General features: G+C 24.9%; 10 non-coding genes across 10 annotated transcripts; all 10 read left to right on the top strand.

Annotated features, from left to right (window-relative positions):
* Positions 1–348: 348 nt before the first annotated feature.
* On the top strand, positions 349–420 carry TRNAG-UCC. Its single transcript has one exon. It is a non-coding gene; the product is annotated as a tRNA-Gly (tRNA).
* A 721-nt stretch (positions 421–1,141) lies between these two features.
* TRNAG-UCC lies at positions 1,142–1,213 on the top strand. Its single transcript has one exon. It is a non-coding gene; the product is annotated as a tRNA-Gly (tRNA).
* Positions 1,214–1,934: 721 nt separating this feature from the next.
* On the top strand, positions 1,935–2,006 carry TRNAG-UCC. Its single transcript has one exon. It is a non-coding gene; the product is annotated as a tRNA-Gly (tRNA).
* A 721-nt stretch (positions 2,007–2,727) lies between these two features.
* On the top strand, positions 2,728–2,799 carry TRNAG-UCC. The gene has a single exon. It is a non-coding gene; the product is annotated as a tRNA-Gly (tRNA).
* A 721-nt stretch (positions 2,800–3,520) lies between these two features.
* On the top strand, positions 3,521–3,592 carry TRNAG-UCC. Its single transcript has one exon. It is a non-coding gene; the product is annotated as a tRNA-Gly (tRNA).
* A 721-nt stretch (positions 3,593–4,313) lies between these two features.
* On the top strand, positions 4,314–4,385 carry TRNAG-UCC. The gene has a single exon. It is a non-coding gene; the product is annotated as a tRNA-Gly (tRNA).
* Positions 4,386–5,106: 721 nt separating this feature from the next.
* TRNAG-UCC lies at positions 5,107–5,178 on the top strand. The gene has a single exon. It is a non-coding gene; the product is annotated as a tRNA-Gly (tRNA).
* Positions 5,179–5,899: 721 nt separating this feature from the next.
* On the top strand, positions 5,900–5,971 carry TRNAG-UCC. The gene has a single exon. It is a non-coding gene; the product is annotated as a tRNA-Gly (tRNA).
* Positions 5,972–6,692: 721 nt separating this feature from the next.
* On the top strand, positions 6,693–6,764 carry TRNAG-UCC. The gene has a single exon. It is a non-coding gene; the product is annotated as a tRNA-Gly (tRNA).
* Positions 6,765–7,485: 721 nt separating this feature from the next.
* TRNAG-UCC lies at positions 7,486–7,557 on the top strand. Its single transcript has one exon. It is a non-coding gene; the product is annotated as a tRNA-Gly (tRNA).
* The last annotated feature ends 88 nt before the right edge of the window (positions 7,558–7,645 follow it).

Raw genomic sequence — 7,645 nt, 5'->3', positions numbered from 1 at the left:
TTACGAAATATTTTTTTTTTTGAAATACGAAATATATTATTTTATAATTCATATAATTAATAAATGTACGTTAAATTTAATGTACCGCACGGGTAAAATACCAGTACCTAAACAAATGTGTACTGATCTTTAGTACATATGAGTCCAAAAGTTAACAGCAGTACTCAAAATTATCTTTAAAAAATAACAAACAAACAGAAAACAAAAACCCAACACACCCGAATCACATTTTAAACACATTAACTATATTTATAACTCTCGTTTTGATATATCACGTTTAGACAATTTTTTTGGCAAAACAATTTATTAGAAATTTAATATTTAATTATAGGTTAAGTTATATAGCAAGCGTTTGTAGTCCAACGGTTAGGATAATTGCCTTCCAAGCAATAGACCCGGGTTCGACTCCCGGCAAACGCAAGAAAGAATGTCATATTAATTAATATATAAATAGAACGAGTACGTCTTAACTAAGGTTGTGTCCCTTTTTGATACGCTATGATTTATAAATTGTACTATATAATTATATTATGAAAGAAATATCCATACCATTATAACTCATGTTATCTGTTTTTGATTATTATTATCACGTACATGCATTCGAAATATATTTTCTTATATTCTTCATTGGTAGGAATGTATGTAGTAGATGTTATATATTTTCATTTATTCTTCAATGGTAATAATATATTTTGTCACTAATTTGTACTTTGAATAATAAAAAATGTTATTGAGTTTGTTACATATGTTTATTTTTATAATTATGTGATAATTAATGACCATATTATTATATAATATTGAAGTACATTTAAAATTATTACGAAATATATTATTTTATAATTCATATAATTAATAAATGTACGTTAAATTTAATGTACCGCACGGGTAAAATACCAGTACCTAAACAAATGTGTACTGATCTTTAGTACGTATGAGTCCAAAAGTTAACAGCAGTACTCAAAATTATCTTTAAAAAATAACAAACAAACAAAAAACAAAAACCCAACACACCCGAATCACATTTTAAACAAATTAACTATATTTATAACTCTCATTTTGATATATCACGTTTAGACAATTTTTTTGGCAAAACAATTTATTAGAAATTTAATATTTAATTATAGGTTAAGTTATATAGCAAGCGTTTGTAGTCCAACGGTTAGGATAATTGCCTTCCAAGCAATAGACCCGGGTTCGACTCCCGGCAAACGCAAGAAAGAATGTCATATTAATTAATATATAAATAGAACGAGTACGTCTTAACTAAGGTTGTGTCCCTTTTTGATACGCTATGATTTATAAATTGTACTATATAATTATATTATGAAAGAAATATCCATACCATTATAACTCATGTTATCTGTTTTTGATTATTATTATCACGTACATGCATTCGAAATATATTTTCTTATATTCTTCATTGGTAAGAATGTATGTAGTAGATGTTATATATTTTTATTTATTCTTCAATGGTAATAATATATTTTGTCACTAGTTTGTACTTTGAATAATAAAAAATGTTATTGAGTTTGTTACATTTGTTTATTTTTATAATTATGTGATAATTAATGAAAATATTATTATATAATATTGAAGTACATTTAAAATTATTACGAAATATATTATTTTATAATTCATATAATTAATAAATGTACGTTAAATTTAATGTACCGCACGGGTAAAATACCAGTACCTAAACAAATGTGTACTGATCTTTAGTACGTATGAGTCCAAAAGTTAACAGCAGTACTCAAAATTATCTTTAAAAAATAACAAACAAACAAAAAACAAAAACCCAACACACCCGAATCACATTTTAAACAAATTAACTATATTTATAACTCTCGTTTTGATATATCACGTTTAGACAATTTTTTTGGCAAAACAATTTATTAGAAATTTAATATTTAATTATAGGTTAAGTTATATAGCAAGCGTTTGTAGTCCAACGGTTAGGATAATTGCCTTCCAAGCAATAGACCCGGGTTCGACTCCCGGCAAACGCAAGAAAGAATGTCATATTAATTAATATATAAATAGAACGAGTACGTCTTAACTAAGGTTGTGTCCCTTTTTGATACGCTATGATTTATAAATTGTACTATATAATTATATTATGAAAGAAATATCCATACCATTATAACTCATGTTATCTGTTTTTGATTATTATTATCACGTACATGCATTCGAAATATATTTTCTTATATTCTTCATTGGTAAGAATGTATGTAGTAGATGTTATATATTTTTATTTATTCTTCAATGGTAATAATATATTTTGTCACTAGTTTGTACTTTGAATAATAAAAAATGTTATTGAGTTTGTTACATTTGTTTATTTTTATAATTATGTGATAATTAATGAAAATATTATTATATAATATTGAAGTACATTTAAAATTATTACGAAATATATTATTTTATAATTCATATAATTAATAAATGTACGTTAAATTTAATGTACCGCACTGGTAAAATACCAGTACCTAAACAAATGTGTACTGATCTTTAGTACGTATGAGTCCAAAAGTTAACAGCAGTACTCAAAATTATCTTTAAAAAATAACAAACAAACAAAAAACAAAAACCCAACACACCCGAATCACATTTTAAACAAATTAACTATATTTATAACTCTCGTTTTGATATATCACGTTTAGACAATTTTTTTGGCAAAACAATTTATTAGAAATTTAATATTTAATTATAGGTTAAGTTATATAGCAAGCGTTTGTAGTCCAACGGTTAGGATAATTGCCTTCCAAGCAATAGACCCGGGTTCGACTCCCGGCAAACGCAAGAAAGAATGTCATATTAATTAATATATAAATAGAACGAGTACGTCTTAACTAAGGTTGTGTCCCTTTTTGATACGCTATGATTTATAAATTGTACTATATAATTATATTATGAAAGAAATATCCATACCATTATAACTCATGTTATCTGTTTTTGATTATTATTATCACGTACATGCATTCGAAATATATTTTCTTATATTCTTCATTGGTAAGAATGTATGTAGTAGATGTTATATATTTTTATTTATTCTTCAATGGTAATAATATATTTTGTCACTAGTTTGTACTTTGAATAATAAAAAATGTTATTGAGTTTGTTACATTTGTTTATTTTTATAATTATGTGATAATTAATGAAAATATTATTATATAATATTGAAGTACATTTAAAATTATTACGAAATATATTATTTTATAATTCATATAATTAATAAATGTACGTTAAATTTAATGTACCGCACGGGTAAAATACCAGTACCTAAACAAATGTGTACTGATCTTTAGTACGTATGAGTCCAAAAGTTAACAGCAGTACTCAAAATTATCTTTAAAAAATAACAAACAAACAAAAAACAAAAACCCAACACACCCGAATCACATTTTAAACAAATTAACTATATTTATAACTCTCGTTTTGATATATCACGTTTAGACAATTTTTTTGGCAAAACAATTTATTAGAAATTTAATATTTAATTATAGGTTAAGTTATATAGCAAGCGTTTGTAGTCCAACGGTTAGGATAATTGCCTTCCAAGCAATAGACCCGGGTTCGACTCCCGGCAAACGCAAGAAAGAATGTCATATTAATTAATATATAAATAGAACGAGTACGTCTTAACTAAGGTTGTGTCCCTTTTTGATACGCTATGATTTATAAATTGTACTATATAATTATATTATGAAAGAAATATCCATACCATTATAACTCATGTTATCTGTTTTTGATTATTATTATCACGTACATGCATTCGAAATATATTTTCTTATATTCTTCATTGGTAAGAATGTATGTAGTAGATGTTATATATTTTTATTTATTCTTCAATGGTAATAATATATTTTGTCACTAGTTTGTACTTTGAATAATAAAAAATGTTATTGAGTTTGTTACATTTGTTTATTTTTATAATTATGTGATAATTAATGAAAATATTATTATATAATATTGAAGTACATTTAAAATTATTACGAAATATATTATTTTATAATTCATATAATTAATAAATGTACGTTAAATTTAATGTACCGCACGGGTAAAATACCAGTACCTAAACAAATGTGTACTGATCTTTAGTACGTATGAGTCCAAAAGTTAACAGCAGTACTCAAAATTATCTTTAAAAAATAACAAACAAACAAAAAACAAAAACCCAACACACCCGAATCACATTTTAAACAAATTAACTATATTTATAACTCTCATTTTGATATATCACGTTTAGACAATTTTTTTGGCAAAACAATTTATTAGAAATTTAATATTTAATTATAGGTTAAGTTATATAGCAAGCGTTTGTAGTCCAACGGTTAGGATAATTGCCTTCCAAGCAATAGACCCGGGTTCGACTCCCGGCAAACGCAAGAAAGAATGTCATATTAATTAATATATAAATAGAACGAGTACGTCTTAACTAAGGTTGTGTCCCTTTTTGATACGCTATGATTTATAAATTGTACTATATAATTATATTATGAAAGAAATATCCATACCATTATAACTCATGTTATCTGTTTTTGATTATTATTATCACGTACATGCATTCGAAATATATTTTCTTATATTCTTCATTGGTAAGAATGTATGTAGTAGATGTTATATATTTTTATTTATTCTTCAATGGTAATAATATATTTTGTCACTAGTTTGTACTTTGAATAATAAAAAATGTTATTGAGTTTGTTACATTTGTTTATTTTTATAATTATGTGATAATTAATGAAAATATTATTATATAATATTGAAGTACATTTAAAATTATTACGAAATATATTATTTTATAATTCATATAATTAATAAATGTACGTTAAATTTAATGTACCGCACGGGTAAAATACCAGTACCTAAACAAATGTGTACTGATCTTTAGTACGTATGAGTCCAAAAGTTAACAGCAGTACTCAAAATTATCTTTAAAAAATAACAAACAAACAAAAAACAAAAACCCAACACACCCGAATCACATTTTAAACAAATTAACTATATTTATAACTCTCATTTTGATATATCACGTTTAGACAATTTTTTTGGCAAAACAATTTATTAGAAATTTAATATTTAATTATAGGTTAAGTTATATAGCAAGCGTTTGTAGTCCAACGGTTAGGATAATTGCCTTCCAAGCAATAGACCCGGGTTCGACTCCCGGCAAACGCAAGAAAGAATGTCATATTAATTAATATATAAATAGAACGAGTACGTCTTAACTAAGGTTGTGTCCCTTTTTGATACGCTATGATTTATAAATTGTACTATATAATTATATTATGAAAGAAATATCCATACCATTATAACTCATGTTATCTGTTTTTGATTATTATTATCACGTACATGCATTCGAAATATATTTTCTTATATTCTTCATTGGTAAGAATGTATGTAGTAGATGTTATATATTTTTATTTATTCTTCAATGGTAATAATATATTTTGTCACTAGTTTGTACTTTGAATAATAAAAAATGTTATTGAGTTTGTTACATTTGTTTATTTTTATAATTATGTGATAATTAATGAAAATATTATTATATAATATTGAAGTACATTTAAAATTATTACGAAATATATTATTTTATAATTCATATAATTAATAAATGTACGTTAAATTTAATGTACCGCACGGGTAAAATACCAGTACCTAAACAAATGTGTACTGATCTTTAGTACGTATGAGTCCAAAAGTTAACAGCAGTACTCAAAATTATCTTTAAAAAATAACAAACAAACAAAAAACAAAAACCCAACACACCCGAATCACATTTTAAACAAATTAACTATATTTATAACTCTCATTTTGATATATCACGTTTAGACAATTTTTTTGGCAAAACAATTTATTAGAAATTTAATATTTAATTATAGGTTAAGTTATATAGCAAGCGTTTGTAGTCCAACGGTTAGGATAATTGCCTTCCAAGCAATAGACCCGGGTTCGACTCCCGGCAAACGCAAGAAAGAATGTCATATTAATTAATATATAAATAGAACGAGTACGTCTTAACTAAGGTTGTGTCCCTTTTTGATACGCTATGATTTATAAATTGTACTATATAATTATATTATGAAAGAAATATCCATACCATTATAACTCATGTTATCTGTTTTTGATTATTATTATCACGTACATGCATTCGAAATATATTTTCTTATATTCTTCATTGGTAAGAATGTATGTAGTAGATGTTATATATTTTTATTTATTCTTCAATGGTAATAATATATTTTGTCACTAGTTTGTACTTTGAATAATAAAAAATGTTATTGAGTTTGTTACATTTGTTTATTTTTATAATTATGTGATAATTAATGAAAATATTATTATATAATATTGAAGTACATTTAAAATTATTACGAAATATATTATTTTATAATTCATATAATTAATAAATGTACGTTAAATTTAATGTACCGCACTGGTAAAATACCAGTACCTAAACAAATGTGTACTGATCTTTAGTACGTATGAGTCCAAAAGTTAACAGCAGTACTCAAAATTATCTTTAAAAAATAACAAACAAACAAAAAACAAAAACCCAACACACCCGAATCACATTTTAAACAAATTAACTATATTTATAACTCTCATTTTGATATATCACGTTTAGACAATTTTTTTGGCAAAACAATTTATTAGAAATTTAATATTTAATTATAGGTTAAGTTATATAGCAAGCGTTTGTAGTCCAACGGTTAGGATAATTGCCTTCCAAGCAATAGACCCGGGTTCGACTCCCGGCAAACGCAAGAAAGAATGTCATATTAATTAATATATAAATAGAACGAGTACGTCTTAACTAAGGTTGTGTCCCTTTTTGATACGCTATGATTTATAAATTGTACTATATAATTATATTATGAAAGAAATATCCATACCATTATAACTCATGTTATCTTTTTTTGATTATTATTATCACGTACATGCATTCGAAATATATTTTCTTATATTCTTCATTGGTAAGAATGTATGTAGTAGATGTTATATATTTTTATTTATTCTTCAATGGTAATAATATATTTTGTCACTAGTTTGTACTTTGAATAATAAAAAATGTTATTGAGTTTGTTACATTTGTTTATTTTTATAATTATGTGATAATTAATGAAAATATTATTATATAATATTGAAGTACATTTAAAATTATTACGAAATATATTATTTTATAATTCATATAATTAATAAATGTACGTTAAATTTAATGTACCGCACTGGTAAAATACCAGTACCTAAACAAATGTGTACTGATCTTTAGTACGTATGAGTCCAAAAGTTAATAGCAGTACTCAAAATTATCTTTAAAAAATAACAAACAAACAAAAAACAAAAACCCAACACACCCGAATCACATTTTAAACAAATTAACTATATTTATAACTCTCGTTTTGATATATCACGGTTAGACAATTTTTTTGGCAAAACAATTTATTAGAAATTTATTATTTAATTATAGGTTAAGTTATATAGCAAGCGTTTGTAGTCCAACGGTTAGGATAATTGCCTTCCAAGCAATAGACCCGGGTTCGACTCCTGGCAAACGCAAGAAAGATTCATATATGTCATATTAATTAATATATAAATAGAACGAGTACGTCTTAACTAAGGTTGTGTCCCTTTTTGATACGTTATG

The sequence above is a fragment of the Ipomoea triloba genome, chromosome 8 (assembly GCF_003576645.1).
Source record: "Ipomoea triloba cultivar NCNSP0323 chromosome 8, ASM357664v1".
In the NCBI taxonomy this organism is placed as follows: domain Eukaryota; kingdom Viridiplantae; phylum Streptophyta; class Magnoliopsida; order Solanales; family Convolvulaceae; genus Ipomoea; species Ipomoea triloba.
This window is presented reverse-complemented; position numbering and strand designations above follow the sequence as displayed.